The sequence below is a fragment of the Onychostruthus taczanowskii genome, unplaced genomic scaffold (assembly GCF_017590055.1).
Source record: "Onychostruthus taczanowskii isolate IOZ18803 unplaced genomic scaffold, ASM1759005v1 scaffold2, whole genome shotgun sequence".
Taxonomy (NCBI): Eukaryota; Metazoa; Chordata; class Aves; order Passeriformes; family Passeridae; genus Onychostruthus; species Onychostruthus taczanowskii.
Genome location: NW_024499239.1, coordinates 12,205,104 through 12,223,384, shown reverse-complemented (window position 1 = coordinate 12,223,384; position 18,281 = coordinate 12,205,104).

Below are 18,281 nucleotides of genomic sequence, written 5' to 3'. Positions count from 1 at the left end.
GGAAAGGTCTGGTAGTAGGAATGTGTAAGATAAATAATGGAGGAGAAACCATAGGACAAAACAAATAGACATGGAAACCATTCTTTAATTTTTGCAATGGTTTTCCTTCCACATTATAATATCATTTGTATTTCTTATCTGTGAATGTGAATGTCTATTTACAATTTAAAAGCCATTAAAATTTATCTTCTAATTATAATCATAGTAGAATGAATACAGAAAATGAAAAATGGATTTGCACATGGATTAGACCACAGCATTTAGTTCTGAAATAAAAAATTATCTTGGAAAAATTACTTGTTCTGCCTTTAAATTAAATTTTTCCCAATTTCTTTTCAGTTTGGCAGATTGGCAGACAGTTACAAGTATGCCCAAACCAGAATTTGATTACTACCAGATACTTAATTTCATTGTATGAGGAAAAGTATTCAAGCTCTTAATGGTGGACAGAGAGGCTTGGTGTGCCATTCATGTTTTTGACTGAAGATCATATACCTGGAAACAGCCAATTCAAGAACCTAGTGCCTTTTTCATCTTCTGGTCTCTTTGTCCACAATTCAGTATTTTCTATATCCTGGATGCTTCAACTGAATCTAAAATTATGGGTTTGATGATAAGTTATTTGGTCAAGTTCAGAAACTGCCACTGCACAAATCAGAAGAGACAATAAATAATAATTTTCTCTTACATCTATACAAAATTTTTCCTAAATTGTTGCTTTTAGGGAGCTCTACACTTTCTTAAATGTATTTCAGGGTTACAGTGTGTGATCTCAGGCACCGAAATCACTAGAACTATAATAGTATAATCACGACTAAGCAACAAGGTATGGCAGCTGCAATCTCTGTTTTGGAGGAGAAAGCAGAGTGGAGGACAGTCTCTAACTTATTAATAAACTATTGTCAGTGCCATTGCTTCTTTCTCCACCAGGGACAAATCACCCAAGTGTTTTGCTGATTCTTCTTTCCTTAGTTTTTAAGGGACTGTTTCATCTTGTCTTTCTGGAGCAGGTCTAGGTCTACAAATGGAAAATACATCTACTATATTTTAATATTTATGTTGAGATAGCTTTTCTATAGGCCAGCTGATTGAACTCCTACTGTAGTGAGAAATGGGCTGTTTACTATGAGTGAGGAAATGAAACTGCAGCCTTTCACTTGCCCCTTTCCTGCAATGTCTGCTATGCAAAACAATGCTTGCTGGTTTGTACTCCCTCAACTTTCTCAATTTTCCAAAATAAGACCTATACTTTAGACATCCTGAACATGCAGTGCTTAATTGGTCAGAATTGCAAATACCTGCAGTGCTGGGTACTATGCTGATTTAAAACCTGCTGTTTGTTTGTTGTTATTTTCAAAATTGTTTCTTGCAAAGGCTGTTTTATCCAGAGCTGTCTCTCTTGAAATTTTCTTTTTATGAAGCAGGAAGCTCCAGGTCTTCCCTGAGAAATTAGTGGGTGGGGAGCTGGTGCTGCTGACACAAAACTCTGCCTTTTGATCAATGGCCCAGGAATCAAGATACTTGGGGCCAATTCTATGCCAGCTTGTACCTGAACATGTCTGGTCAAGGCACAGTACCTGCAAACTTCACAGGGGGTATTATTCATTTACTTGGACTCATTCTTTCCATACTAGGAACTAGGCTGAGGTGCTGTATTGTATGACTGTCCTTTCCTTGTAGGAATGTGATGCTGCTAGTTTCTTTAATATCACAGAAACATGTGGCTGGTGCTAAAAATAGTAATGAATAATCATGACTTTAAAGCCAAAGAACACAAAGAGAGTATCTGGGAACCCTGAGTATGTAAGTCTTCTTATTTGGCTGGTGTTTGCTTAGCCTTCTTATTCGGTCTATCTTTTTTGAAATCAAATAAAACTTTGATAGATAGGGTTTCAGCTAAGCTGACTCTATCTGGAGGGCTAACAATCTTTCCAAACAAAACAATTCTTTTAATGAGATCATAAAGCTGTCTCCTCAGGAATGAAGCAAGGTTAGATGTTCAAGGCTTAGTCTGCAGAATCTGACATTTTCAGAGGCCAGGAAAACCTGAGGGTTCTCAGCTTTTGTCTTTATCTGTGGTTCACTGCCATCTCAGCTGGAGACATTTGGTCATTCCGATACTGCAAAGTACAAGTAGAGCTGATGTGAAAAACTATATTCTGACATTGTATTCCTTTTTTATGTTCTTTTCCCGTTGTGTGAAATGGGGGAGTCCATTAATTTCACTCTTCTGCTGGAACTGTATTTCAGCTCCATCTGTTTTGTTGGCTTTGAGGTTATTAGCACAGAGGAGAAAACACAAGAACAAAACAAGTTGCTCTTAGCAAAGCCCTCCAGGCATGAGTGTTATAAATGATGGTGAAGATTTACTACCTGTGCTTGTTGAAAATCTTAACAAGAGAATAGCAGAGCTAGAGGCACAGAAAAGGAGAGAGATGGCTTTGCAGGAGTCGTGCTGAAGAACAAGTGTATGGAGCCCACATGACAGTATTTAACACCATCAATGCCTCAGATGTTAAGCCTCTTGTGAGCTAATGATGAGCATCCTCTGTTGCTCTGGAAATTGCACAGCTGCCAAGTGTAACTCTGGAGCCCTGCTGCCCGTGCTGCAGAGGTCTGGAGATCTGCCTTTCACAGCCTGCAATCCCACCCCTGCCTATTCTCTTATAAGACTAGCTTTTGTTTTTATTTTAATTGCTAGATTTTTAAAATGGAACTGTTTTGCATCATTATATATTGTTGCTATTATACTGCTTTGTTATATATTTTAATTGTATTCAGAGACATGAAGACAGTTGGTGATCAACCACACGAGCAGCTAAGAGAATAAGGGACACGGAAGAAGTACCCTGAAACGTGTGCTGTGGTTCCTCATGGGTACCTGTAACTTGTTTGTTCTGGGCAGAAGATGAGTGTTTGTCATAGTAAAATTAAGCCCTTAGCAATGTCAGAAACAGTCTCATTAGCTGTCTGTGGAATTGGGGCTTCTAAGTCACAGAGGACGGGCCCGCACCAGCCACTGAGTGATGGCACAGGAAAGACTTGAACAGTGCCAGCTCAAGCTCATCTGTTCATAGACAGTGCCTTTGTGCAGAGCTGTGTGTTTGGAGCCCAAATCAAGGCAGTTGCAGCACAGAAATGCTGCACCCCATCACGTATGACCTGGTAGTTCAGACACTGCTTAGCGCTGGTGTGGTGGCATCACCAACCACTCTGAATTTCTGCTCCCTCAGAGGTATCTGTGCTCTGTTCCAGCAGTTCATGGAGACCAGTGTAAGCAAGTGAGGAGCCCGAGGCATGCTGCTGTTCAGCAGTTGGTAAAAGTATCTATTTAAAGCCTTAATGTTACTTCTGGAATAAAGAAAACTGCTTTAGAAGGCTGGTTGAATTTTGAGAGTAGTCAAAATAAACATAAGAGAATTTTACAACATACACATAGATCCAGAGCAACAGGTACAGTTCCTTAAAAGCTGATGCAACCTCTTTCAGATTCTTTTAGAAATACCAGAAATGAACTACAGAACAGTCAACCTAGAAACTTGAGCTAGTGCAAACAGTGAAACTGGACTACCCTTGACATTGACCAGGAGACTGTTATGCCTTTTTATTTTTTTAACCTAAAAAGTTCCTCTACTGCAGAAAGATGAACACTGTGCAGTTAGAACAGAAACTCATATTTTAGGATGTCTTTATTTTAAATCTAGTCTTTAAATCTCCCTTCCTTGAGCTGAGGAGAAATTGGTTACGTTTGGCTTGGGTTTGTATCTTAACTGTACAGTACTGTAATTCTCTGATTAAAAAAGAAACATTATTTTGAAAAGCCACATCTAATTTATCCTTCTTTTTTTCCTCTTGCAATCATGGGAAGCTGGCTTGTAATCTCCCATTCCTTGCATGCTGTTTGTCACCAGAGGCAAAGCTGAGGTTTCTGTAGTATGTACAATCAACATTCAGACACAGATGAGAGTTCCTGAGTATTCAGCCTATTTAAATATCCCACAATGTTTCTTTCCTGAACTGTGTAAAAGTCAACATCCAATATTTCTTCACCCTGCTGAAAACTGCTGATGTTTGCCAAGCACTCTGCATTATCCTGGCTGAAGTCTCCAAGAGAAATCGATGTGGTTCAATGCCCTAATGTGGCCACAGTGCAGGGGCACCTGGAGAGCATTGCTGCTGCAGGGTGGGATTATGTCCAGACTAATGGGATTATGTCCAGGCTAATGTCCTCTCTGCAGCACTGCTTGGGAGATGTTGTTGCACTGTTTCAGTTCTGGAGCTGGCTTGGCAGTAGATTAAAAAACCTAAATCTTGACTGCACTGAACATGTAAATATATCTCTGTGAAGGTTATTTGTAGACACTGAGTTCAGATTGGGGTCCAGCCTACATCCCAACTGGAAACATGGTACGTGTTTCCACCCCAACACTCCCACCTTTTCTTCTTTTTGAGGGATCATCTAATATTCATAGTGCTTTTCTTTTCCTGTGTTCTGGCCTTACCCCACTGCCTTTGCCCAGGAAGACCCATCTTGCGAAGGAGAAGGCTCACCACTGCTGTGTATAAAATCATCGAGTCCTTAGCCTAGTCCAGTGGACAGGAAAGATACTTATCACTGCCTTCTGGGAGCTCAAGATACCAGAGTTCTTGTCCTGACATAACCCACCTGTCAGCAGGGGTCACAGGGTACTGGTTAAGTTCAGAAAATGAGTTTAGGGAAAGAATTCAAATAATTACTTTTGTAAGCTGCCTCTTCAATTAGCAGAGAAAAAAAAACTGCTTTTGTAGGATCACTGTGGTATGTTGCTACCTTCTGAACGCCTTCTGGAAAAGCCGGTCTCTCTCCGTTGATTGTGAAGGACTAGAAACTAAAAACAAAGGTTTTACAGAGAAGCTGTATTTTTCTAAAAAGGGAAAGTTAAGATCAGCACTAGAAATGCAATGTACTTTCTTGTTGGTCTGTGTCACTAAAAATACCAGCTTTTAATAATACCATTAAATTCTATAGATCTCTGAGTTGTTTGATGATACCCATCACAGCTATAAGTACTTTTTGCCTTTTCTTGGCAATTGCTTGTTGTTGCTGCAAGCAGTCACTGCTAGATCTAACCAAGTTTAAGCACCTGAATCATAAAAATGTAAGAGCAGTAGTCTCAAGGAAAGGGAATTTTAATGTAAACTAATGCTCAAAGAAACGTGTAATTGTCATTTGGCTTTGCTTTTGTATCTGAAATATATGGCAAGCAACAGCATGAGGGAGGTGTTTCCACAGGAGTATGTCTTAAGAGTGTTGTCCTCAAATTACTCCTGTGAGTCAGTAGAAGAGACATGTTTAAGGAAATTATCAAAATTGGAAATGGCTTTGTTCTTCTGTTTATTTTGGGCTATTTAAAAGCACAGTAAGCTTTGCATTTAACTACATTCTTCACATGGTACTGTAATTATTTGCTATACCCATAATTTTTTCCTTTCTTCCTTGCCTTCTTTGAACTTCTAACTTTTAAACTTTCATTTATTATGATCTTTATTTTGTTTCCCTATAAATGCTTGGGTTAAAAAACAAAAATTAAAATCTTTGCTGTGAATTGCTATTATTAGGATGCAGAATTTGACACATGGGTCCTCAGTATCCTCAAAGAGTGATCCACATCTCATATGGGCAACCATTTTCTGACCACAGGGTTAATAAAAAATATATATATTTCTAGTTTATTATGTTTCTTTTCTAGTCTTACTGACCAGGCAATTTGTATTTGGTGTCAAACATAAAAATACAATATGCTGGTTACTACTGACATTTTTGGTCGCTTCTCACTTCTCATTGTATGAAGGGCAACTGGGTTAGCTAAATGAGGGGCATCTTCAGGCCCCTGACAGAGGGCTGTCTCTGCTCCAAAGTCAGTTCTGCTGCACAGTTGCTTGCGTTATCAGCTCCTAATCTTTTCAAGTGAAAATTATCTCAAGTAGCTCTTGTCCACAGTAGTTGCTCTTCCAGCAACCCTGTCCAGAGGTGTTTGCATGGGCAGCCATGGTTAGAAGAGAAGGTACAGTCAAGCCTTACTGGGAGTTACCCATGAACTAAACTTTCTGGGCTCACATCCCACAAATCTTGCCTCTTTTTTGAACAACACAGCAATTTTCCATCCAAGAACCTTTCCTTCTGAAGTTTTATTGCTATAAAATGTATGAATCACAAAAAAGTTTTGATGAATCAGCATTCTCTAATAAGTTGAAGGTCCCAAACACTTACCTCCACCTCTAACCTCCTTTCCTGACTCCTTGGGTTTTACAGAATAATTCAGAAAGGCAGCTTGAGTGGTCTGCTCTCATTTCTCTTGAAGTGCTCAAATGACAAACCCCTGAGTATATGGCCAATAAGATACTGAATTATTATGCTCTTCCATCAAGCTGTGATGGTCATCTTGATGTACCTAATTTCCATTCCAATTTCCTGATTACCCTTATGTACACTATTGCTGAATACAGGTCCATGTTTACTGTGCTGGCCTTCTACAAAAGATAACTAATAAATTACACAAGATGTTTTGAATCAAATGTAAAAACCCCAAAGATGATTGGCAGGGCTTAAAGGCAGAGGGATTCACAGTTGTTTCCTTCTCAGAATTTCTGAGACCTGACATACTGCTTTTCCTACCCAGTGATTTCTGTATGCGACAAGGATCAAATTGTGCTGGCAAGCCTGACCAAGTTTCCACGAAAGGTAAGAGGACTTTCCTATAAGCTTTTTCACCTTCTGGTTTCATATTCAAGGGCTATGGAGTGGTTCCTCCTCCTTGGAGGAGGAAAGGTCTCTGCCTTCATGGGTGGGTGTAGAAGACCCGTGGTTTAAAACCTGCAGGTTTAGCAGACATCGTGAGCTGGCTCTGATTGCTGTGACTTTGGCTGTGGGGCTGTGGGCAGTGTCCTGGTCTGAGCATGCACCTTCCAGAGGTGTGACTGTGTGACTTGGCACAAGATGAAGGCTGCACCAGGCGAAGGCTACGCCAGCTGCTCTGTGTGACACACTTCAATAAATTTCTCTGTCAGGTAGGAAAGTATTATTTGCTGTATGACTAAAAGTGAGCCCCATTTTGCTTCTCAGGCATTTTTTCTCAGGAAACACTGTTTTTTATGCAGTTGCATTGGGTGAATACTGGTGAGTTCCATGTTGCACATGCAATTCCAAATACAGTGTGCCCTTACATGGTTTTGTGTGATGTAATGACAGCTGAGGTGATGACATGCTCTGTAAGGCAGTTCTTACTTTTGAGACCTACTTAAAGGGGATTTAAGAATGGACTTTTTATAAATTATTACTATATTCAAAAGCCTAGAACCTCAAAAGACTCATGTGTGTAAAAGAGCAAATCCTCCATGCAAGCCTTTTCTGTCTGTGAGAATGATAGGTGTGTATTTTGTCTTTAAATAGCAGGTGGTTTGTCTTTGGTTGTACCCCTCAGTAGAGACCTACTCCATGATGTGCTTTGGGTAACTGGATTTGTTAAACATGCCTCAAATGGTCTCTTCCTTTATTTACCACTAAAAGAAATGCAGTGATGTGGGTATCTGTGTCCTGTTGATCACCAGGTTGATGGTGCGTCTTTGAAGCAAAAAAGAAAATAAGATTTGTCTTCCAGGGGGAAAACACAGGGAAGCAATTAGGGCCAGGAGTGTGGGAATATATAGACGATATCTAAAATGGCTATAGTGCACTGGGGAGGCTGGTCATTTGGGAGAAGAAATTCTGTAATAAAGGTCAGAGGGAATGTGGGTCAGATGGCTTAGATGGCTGCCCGCCCAGGAAGGAGATAACGAGACTGTAAAAAGCAAGTGTGGCATGTTATCCATGAAAGAAGGGAGAAAATGGTGACCAAAACGATGCAGGTATGTTGTAGTGTGCGAGGCCTCAAAAAAAAAAAAAAAAAAAAAAGAGAGAGACGAAAATTATGAACATATGGAGGTTGACAAAACAGAAAGTTGGGCGCAGGTGGGATGTGTTAACCTGCTAATATTTTTCAATAAAATCATCTGTTGTCTAGTCCTGCTGAATTCCTTATCTGTGTTCCCGTGCAACTGAATATATTCTCAGAAAAAAGTAATTCCTAAATCTGGAGAAGTATTAGTGTGAGAAGTGTGATGCTGGTGGAGAGGTATCTGGCAGACATGTATCAGTCACTTGGGATTGGTCCTGAGTATTATGCCAAAAAAGCACATCAGGACTGCTATACTAGAAATCAGCCATGTATACATACAAAATGAGTGGATGGCAAGAGTATTAGCAGTCAACCATTGTTTGGTTTAGCCAGAGAGAGGAGAACAGTTTAGAAGGAGAGAAGTCAGGAGAGTAGCAGGCAGAGTAGTTTATCCAGCTATTTCTGGCTCTCTGCCTTCTGTGGTGTGGAAGGAGACATCTTCCAGAGCTAGAAACTCTGTTGTAGCACTAATGCCACATTTTAACTCCTTGAATCCTAGGCCAAGGCTAAAATTCTTTTAGTGAAGCTTGTTTTACCTGATGGGGTTAATATTGTGGCAGAAATGGCTTTAGTATCCAGATTGTTCTGCTTTAGAACAGAAAAAATAAAGATAAGATAGAGGTTATCTCACAAAACACATCTTGCAATTCCTGCAAACCAAAGCCCACAAAAAACCCTGTGCATTTTCTTATCTGTGAAGAATTTACTGTATCACCAGGATCTGTGGACTAGACTAAGCATGTGCAAGTTACACCCTGAACCTACAGGCCTGTGAGCTTTCATTCCTGCTGGCAAGTTGTAAACCCTTTGAGGAGGATGAGAGCTGCACATCTCAGCCTGCTCATCAGAGCTGGTGCACGTTTCTGTGTGGCAGCAGACCACAGCACAGCTGGGTGTGCTGCTGGCTGGGGGTGAGGACCAACTCCTACACCAAGAGCAGAGAGCGCCTCGGCCTCCTTCCCCTCCCTCTCTCTCACGCCTGTCCTTGCAGAGCACATTTTGCTCACGTGTCCCTGCAGACCACACCTCGCTGTCAGATGTGCAGTTATGAGGCTTAGTGCTCCTGCTGTGCCAATCCCCAGCCCTGCCAGCTCCTGCTCATCCCGACTCTGAACCCAGTTTGTTCCCCAAGGATGGTGTCCCTTGGTGGGTGCTGGCACATTGTGCTGGGAGAGCTGCATGGAGTGAGCAGCAGTGATGTGCTGGGCTGCTCCAGCCTCCCCTGCACCTGGAGCACTGAGTCCCGGGGCTGCTCCCACCCACAACAAATTCGCTTCCCTGGGCAGTGCCAGAGAGCAGCAGCTGCTGTACTCAGGCTGCCCTGGGAGGGGTGAGGAATGGGCAGAACGGGGAGGAAGGGCTTTGATGGTGTTCTCTGCTCTGAAGGTGCTCTGGTGGGTCCAGTTCAAAGCAAAGCATCCCAGCAGGGACTGTGGCTAGAGCAGGAAGGTTTCCACCATTACCTTGAAGCTTGTGTAAACCCAAATATTGTTTCAAATTGTGGCAGCAGGAGCTGAGGTGCTGCAGGCAGCCTGATCTGGAGATCAAGGGGCCACTGGGAGTCAGAGGAAGCTGCTTCACTGGTGGAGATGATATGATGCTGTCACCTGACTGAAAGGTGGCACATTTTGAAGAATTTAGCAGAAAGTTGGTCAGCCATCTCAAACTGGCCACTCCAGTGTTCCTGTGCTTACTGGCCTGATAAAGCTGCCACCAAACCACTTCTTTTTAGAAAGTATTTCAAGGACAGAAAATTCTCAGAAATGGTTGTTCAAACTGGTGTCTCCTTGTCCTCGCTTTCAGAGAACAATCTTAAGCTCAGGACCACCTGAAACAGGAAACTTTAAAATAAGGATTGCAGAGATCTGCCAGTATCTTGGTATGGCACCTGTCTCAGGCTGCATTATCTTATCCTTCACCAGAACTTGCTCTTAACCATTTATAGCTATCTTAATCTTGTATCTTCAACATGCATCTTACATCTTCAACAGATTTCCCTTTAATGTGAAATGCACTGTGCAAAAATCAGGTATTATTATACTGTTATAAGGCATAATTAGCCTTATGTATTTTGTTTAGAGATTACACAAAATGTGCTGGAAGCTGTTCTATATGCCTCCTGAACAGATCATGCTGGCACGAATGCCATTTTATGGTCTGCTTTAATTTTCAAAATGTAAGACCAGTAGTAGAATCTGCCACATAGTAAATATGACACCTTCAGAAACAATGGGACTAAGAAAAATACTCAGTGACTTTCCAGAGGAAATATCAGTAACTCAGTGAAAGACAAACAATAGCATGCTTGATATTTCAAATAGATGGGTTGTAAAAGCTATTTCTCCTTCTTCATGGTACCCTTTACTGTTTAATCTCTGAAATATCCAGCTACAGAAGAGCACTTCCAGCTTTGCAGGCAAGTGCATGATGTATCACACACGTGAAAGACACACTGCAGCTGGAAACAACACTTATGGGGACTGCTTCTTTGTCTAAAAGGGGAGCTGGATCGAGCCTTGTGCACTTGTTTGGTGTGTACAACCCTACCAGCAACTTTGGCAGTTTGCTGTGTTCCCGTTTTCCAGTTTTCCAGGGCTTGTGTTTCATGACACTATTTATTCACTCCTGAGAAACAGCCATGTGTTTCCCAGGGCACCACATCTAGAAACTGATGCTCAGCTGCTGCCAGGACCCCGTTGTGTACCTGCTGGAGTGTGTGCTTATCATCCTTGAGGGAGCACGGCCATGTCCCTGTCCCTGTCCCTGTCTCTGAGAGCAGCGGGCAGCTCTGTCCCATCTGCACCCCCACCACTGCTTGTCTCTGCAGACTGAGGCTCACAGTGGGTGCCTCAGACAGGCTTTCATTCCAGGTACAGAGTTCCCTGTTGCCCTTCATGCACCTGGGCTGAAAAAGGATCCTGGTGGTTATTCCTGCTGCTAAGTTTCAGTGAAAAGAACAGCCACAAGCATGGAACAATTACATCTGATCAAGGCTTCAGGCTGTGGAAAAGCCATACATAACAATTATTCTGAAATGTCTGCTTCGACCATCTCTGAATATCATGAGCTCTATACTTCACACTTTTTATTTTATTCAAGAGTATTTTTCAAATAAAGAAGCAAACTCACCTAATAAAGAAAGAATGTGCTCTGTGGCATACGACATGTGCCAGCCCTTGCTGTGACTGACAGGGGTGAAGGCTGGTAGGTCAAATCTTATTTCCTGGAGCCAGTAACAGTTTACAAGACCCGTGGAGACAGCGCTGATTAAAAAATAGCAGACCAATCCAAGCATGGTGTGAGCATCAAGGACAGCACGTAACGTATTGTAAATGGGCTATACATTATTTATATAAATTAGCATAAAGTTACAGTTTTACAACTCTGAAAGTCTTGAGTTACACATCAGCTGTAACAAAAGTACCTCTTTAAATCTTAATCTATGCAAAATGACACTTGTTACCTTCAGGTTTAAAAAAACTTCTTCCAGTACAATTAAGAAGCAATTCTTGTCTTCTCGCAGAACTAATTTATGCTTGTTACTTAAACAAAGAAACACTTAATTTGAAAGAAATGGAAGTCATAGGTTTGCCATAGTATAATTCTTATTGAAAGTTCAGAAACTTTAATGGAAATGCATTAAATGATTATGAAGACTGTGTTTCTGCTAACTGATAGAGATACTTTGCAAGACTTAAAAGCAAGAGCTTAATTAGGTCACATTATGCCAGAAAATTCCAGCTTATCAATAAGCATAATATTTGGGCCTAAGTTCGAAGAGGTTTTAAAGAGCAGCCAAACTATATAGCCAGTGGCTTATCAATGAATTTTTTGAGAGATAAAATCATATTTTCCTGAGCAGAGGAATTGTTTATAATGCTTTTAAAAGCTGACATGATCCACTCTTTAAAGAAAGAAGACGGTATTTGCTGTAGTATTTCCTCTTTGGACATGAGCAACCAGCCAAAGCTGAGATCTGTTTCCTTTAGGAAAAATAGCTAATGATGTATTCAGATATCCTTGAAGTATTGCTCTGTATTTCCAAGAATATTCAAATTCCTGTTTCATGAATTGAGCTTAAGAACAGGACAGAGAATATTTTGTTGTGTTTTTGCTGAAATTTTTCTGCCATCACTGAGCCCAAAGGTTTGGATATTTATTTAATACATTTGAGTTCTGCTTGGTGTACTGAATAGGAAAAGCTGTTATAGATTCCAGGCCTTATAAAAAGGAGGGAGAGGGATTTTTCATAAGCAGAGAGTGACAGAACAAGGGGCAATGGTTTTAAACTGAACAGGGCAGGTCTACATTAGACCTTAGGAAGAAATTCTTCCCCATGAGGGTGGTGAGGCACTGGAACGGGTTGCCCAGAGAAGCTGTGGATGCCTCATCCCTGGAGGTGTTCAAGGTCAGGTTGGATGGGGCTTTGAGAAACCTGGTCTAGTGAAATGTGTCCCTGCCCAGAGCAGAGAGGTGGGAACTAGGCAGTCTTTAAGGTCCCTTCCAACTCAAGCCATTCCATGATTTATGATTTTTCCTATAAAGAGACACAAGTGCAATAAAAGCACATCACTTTCTGTCCTTTAAGGGAAGCAAACAGCAAAAACCCTGCACAAAAGGAAATGCTTTCTATCTTGGGTTCCTCTTCAGGTTTGCCTTGTGTCTATTACAGCCTTCCTTTGTAAAAGCAAGTATTGGTCTTGTTACTCCCTTAATTACGCCTTATGACGCGAAAAATATTTGTATAAAAGGATGAACTATAAACAATTAAAAAGCAGCTACTGCCTGCATGCCTTGGTCAATATAATGCCTTATATACACACATTTACACTTCTGAGTCAATAGGAACTGTAACTGTGTGTGAAGAGGAGATTTAATCTTTCAAAAGTTTGTAAGAAGCTATGTCTTCTTATTCTAGTGGAGTCACTCATTGCACGTATCTTGAAGATGGGCACCTGAGGTCTATAGAAAGTCCTGGGGATAGTATTTAAGGAAAAAAAGCCTTGCATTTCTTCATGTGTGACTTAAGGCTAAGGACTTCTATCCAATTTATACTGCAAAGAGAGTGGGAATGGTTCTTGTGCCGCGTATAATGTCATGTTTTCAAGAATAAAATCCTCTAAAAGAATCCACAGTTTCAGTGGCTGATAGCAGGACTGGATCAAAGTTGTTTTTGTGACACAGGCACCACAGAGAGATGTTGCTGTGAAAGAAGGAGACAAATTTTCTGATGTTTGGCACACTCCTAATTGCAAGATCTTTCAACTATGCAGCAAGACTAGTTTGCCTAATGCAGTAAGAAAATTACTGCAGTGCTCACACAGGAGAGGGCTGTCCTCACACATGACTTGGCTTGGATTCCTTTCCTGATTATCCTGGCAGGAATGGAATGGAATGGAATGGAATGGAATGGAATGGAATAGAATAGAATAGAATAGAATAGAATAGAATAGAATAGACTCAGTTGGAAGAGACCTACAATTATAATCTAGTCCAACTGCCTGACCAATTCAGGGCTAACCAAAAGTTAAAGCATGATGTCTATGGCATTGTCCATGTCTCTTAAATGCTGACATGCCTGGGGCATTGACCACCTCTCTAGGAAGTCTGATCTGGGGTTTGACCTCCCTTTTGTTAAAGAAATGCCTTCTAATGTCTGGTCTAAACCTTTCCTGGTGCAGCTTTACACCATTTCCATGAGTCCTGTCCCTGGAGAAGGGAAGAGAAGGGATCAGCTGGATCAGCTCTCTCTCTCTCTCTTTACTTCCCCTCCCCAGGAAGCTACAGAAAGCAATAAAGTCACTCCTTAGCCTCCTTTTCTCCTCCATGGACAAACCCAGAGCCCTCAGCAGCTCCTAACAGGACATTCCTTCCAGACTTTCACCATCTTTGCTGCCCTTCTCCAGATACATTCACAGACCTTTGTATTAGATGATAATCGCACGTAATTGATTATAAACTATACATTAAGGAAAGTTACTGTGTTTGACATTTATTAAATACCAGATGGTTTGATTTTGCTGTTAATTTTGCAGATCTAGTTTAATGACTTGTACAGAATCAGTGAGTTGAACAATTAGTTGTATGGCTACTAATTTCAAAGAAAAGAGATTGATTCCCTCACCTTATGGCATCAGATCACCTTTAGGTAAGTCACCTAGAGCTGTCCAAAAGCTGTTTCATGAAGGCTCAGAAAGGATATGTTGTCTAGCATTTTGCATATGGCTTTGAATGACTAGTGTGTTCTTGAGAGACTATTTATTTTGTCAAAAATCCTCATTTTATGCTACCCTCAAATCTGCCTTTTTGGCAGAATTAATGTGGGGAGAAGCTAAATAGGCGTGGGTGTGGAACCTGAGCACTGCCCTGCAGGCAGCAAGGGGAGCCAGCAGGCTGCACAGACAGGCTCAGAAGGAGTGCACAGCTGGGAAAGGTGAGATGGAGCCTCTGGCTCTGCAGTCATGCTCAGCTGGCTGGCAGTAATTATACTTGCTTGTCCTGCTACCAGCAACACCATGCCCAGCGTCAGCCAGGAGTTAACAAATCATGCAGGAGGAAAACAATGGATTTCTTAAAATTAAACATATATTTAAACTGTCTGTGAATAATAAAGGAGCCAACATTGTTTACTTTCCCAAAGCACTTGAATCTGTAAATTAAGGTTTGCCTAAGAGTGTGAATATTATTATTTATTTAAGAGCTCTCACATTTCCTTTCACTTCTCTTCCTCTGCCTGTCACTTGTTTGTTGGGAAGTGCTGCTTGCATTCATGTGTGACCAAAGTGGGAGCAGCCAGAGGCTGTGGAATATAAGATTGGTTGAGAAGTGAACAGGAGTGGGGAAAGATGGGTGTGGCGTTGGGGTCAGGTTAGGGGAAAGACTATAAAAAGTGTAAGGAAAGGTTAGCAGGAGGGCAATAATATCGGGTTTCTTTCGTGATTAAAAATTTCTGATGCCAAAGCATCCCCAGGTCTTTGTTTTGGAGATTATTTTTTAATGAATTATCTTAACCTTTAGTTAAACCTTTTAGTTATACACTCCAGACAAGAACTGAAAGTTTAAAACAGCTATGTACACAAAGTTTAAAAATTTATCTGGGATTTAGTAGTCAAAGCAAATTACATGATCCAAATTTGTAGCATTCTTTCTGAAATCAAATGCAGGCTACTGTTGGTACTACTTTTTCATGCCCTATTTTAGCCTGTGCCTTGTTGCCTCTGGCCATGCCTCCCCTGGCAGAGGGTCAGAAGCTGTGGGTTTCTGGGCTAAGCAGAACTGTCCCTGCTCTGAAGCCCTCACCCCAGAGCCTGGGCTGCAGGCTCCAGATGAGCAGTCCCTTACATGTCAGCAAATGTTGAGAATGGTGCATCTTGTAGCAAAACATCAACTAAATAGAATGTTAAAATAAGATAATTCAGGAACAATAAAAATAAATGTAATAAGCTACTTTAATGGAAAACTTTGTTATCATGGAAAATGTGAACAAAATAACCTCCTTAACTCATGTCCCAGGATGCATTTGTACTGACAAAAAAAAATTGAGACATGGTGGTAATGAGAATAAACTCATTCTATAGTGAAGGAACTGCTCAGTTGTTGTAAGACCAAAAGAGGTTTTCTTTCAAACACTTCTACCTGTCTAAAATTGTTTGCCATATAATTGCTTCATAAAAACTATTTCTCCTGCGTTGAAACATTTATTTCCCTTTGTATGTCTGAAAAGCCTGTAGTTTTTCTCTTTGTGACTCTTTTAGTTCACATTTTATTTCCCCCTTCCATTCCTGGCATTGGTTCTGTTGAATGCTCTCTCTTTATGACTTTATTGATTACTCAGTTCTGGAAGTATGTTAACTACTGTAACTCCATTAATTTTTGCATATCATTCATGTTAGATAAAATGCACAGTATTGTAATAGAGAACCCTGTGATAGGATCCAGTTTCTTTATACATTAAATTAGGGTTTTTCTTATTTCTGTCAAAGTAGACTTAGGAGTTATTCTTTACTACTCCCAACTATAGCAGAAATATTGGGGAAACAAAGTTCTGAGTGTATTGCAGTAATAGGCAGAAGAGTGCAGGGTAGCTAAAAGCCAATGATTTCCTTCAAAGACAAATTTACACTTCTTAATGGAAAATAAATTAATTAGTGAACAGCAGAATTGTAGCACTTACCCTCTGTTGCAAGATCAAAGATTCCTATATAATGTCAGTGTCAAAGTCTGCTACAAATATTGTTTCCAAATAAATACCCAGCTGGGTACCACTATGGAAGTTCACACTCAAAAACCACATCTGACTGGGTGTTTTCATTAATAAGGTTCACTGCTAAAATGTTTATAGGAAGAATACTTTTCAGACAATAGATAAAGCTAGGACTTAAATTTTTCCAGGTAACTACACAAAGAAAGAAAATATATTTCAGCTGAATGGGTCTAAGTCCTTAACCAAATAACTCTTCTGGCTATAATTCCTGTTGAAATCAGCACTTGCTTCTCTCTTTTATGATCAGGGCTTTGTGTTTTACATATCCGGAAGAGGGAAGGCTGATTTACACTCATGTTGTTCCCAAATGTAGACAACTAGATTTGGTCAAGGTTTCTGAACAAGAGAGAAGAGACACTTCTGTTTCCAAATGATGGAAACAATACCTGTTCCCTTCAGGAAAGAGCCATATAGCTGTTTTCTAGATTACCATGCTTTTGAATGTACATTGTTTAGGTGTGGATTCTTTGGATTTGTGGAAAATTAAAAATGAAATTAAAATGTAAGAGAGAGAGGGTTTTTCTCCCGATGTTAGCTGAGAGCCACGTTCATGCTTGCTGTCTTTTCAAGCTGCATCTCCTAAAAGAGCAAACCTCATCATGTTAGTACTACTGTTAGTGAATATGTATCTTGGACTGCACTGACACATCTTTGCAGGATAAATGGCCATTTCTTTTACTTCCTTGTAATTAGTTTTGTTTTGGTTGTGACTTAGGTGCACTTGGTTTACTGGACTAGGGCTTGGGTCCTAAAGATGGATGGGGTTGACACTTGCACAGCAGGTACCCCTTTTGTGGGGGAGATCTGTAAAGGAGCTTGTAGCACAGATGTTATGTGGACATGTTTCTTTTCTGTGTCATAACTTCTTGCAACATATAACAGTGACTGGACAGAGTTCACCTCTCACAGAATTTGCACATGCTAGGAATTTTTTCTTATTCTGTGCTTAAGACATTTTCTGTGTTTGCACTTCCTGCTAAATGCTAGATTTTCGCAGGTATTATTCCAAATAGCTTCAGAGTAGTGTAGCACCTTTGCTAGAGGGAACCAGGACCCTCAAAATTTGCTTGCTTTCTTTACTTTATTAAGTGTTTCCTATCCAATTTTTTTTAATTAGGTCACTTGTTTCAAAGTAAGTTGTAAAGTGGGAAGATAGTGCCTTATACTTCCCAAGCAGCAGCAGTAGCAGCAGCATCTTTTGAGTGTGTGCCAGACAAGCAGTCTGAACTATCACTCTGACTGCCCTGGTGTTCTGGGAAGAACACCAGCTTCTTTGATTTTGAAGGAAGGGAAGGCTTCTGGAACAAATAACACCCACCTTCATCCCTTGTGACAAACTTCTTATGAAGGCTCTTTCAGAGCGACTCTGCAGAAGATTCACCCTTGACTTCCAAAGACAGACTGTAGATTGCATGCCTTTGTGTAAATGACTGTTTTTTCTTTCCTAATTTTTTTTTTTTAGTTCAATAGGTCTGATATAGAATTTTTCTCTTCCTAAAATGTTAACTTGGTCCGTACTTAGGATTGTGTTTAGCAAATGGAATTATCAATGCTGGAATAAAACACTGCCGAGGACATCACCACATTCTGGGTGAGCCATGGCAGGGTACTTGGTTACTTGAAATGTGCACATCTCATAACTTCCCACTCAGAAGAGCTGGGTTTCACAACCAGTGACTCAGAAGATAATAAGCCATAACTCAAAGAAATACAAATATTCCCAGTTAAAAGATTCACCTGATTTCCCGCATGTTGGGCGTGACTTAAAATGTACCATTTTTAGATGTAATGTTAAAGTACACTTCTGTTAAGAAAACTGAGCTGTGAACCACCAAGGACGACCTTGTGTCCTTTTCCCATTACTTCTTTCCACTTTTGGATAGTTCCCCACTTCACACAGAAGAGAAATTAGTTTTCTTTACATCCTTTCCACCTCTGTGCAAACTGCAAGTGGGGAGGGTGAGGCAGGGCTGGCACTTCCATCCTTGGGCTGCACCATCAGCCCTGCCCAGTACAGTGTGGGCAGTGGGGTCGACAGCAGCAGA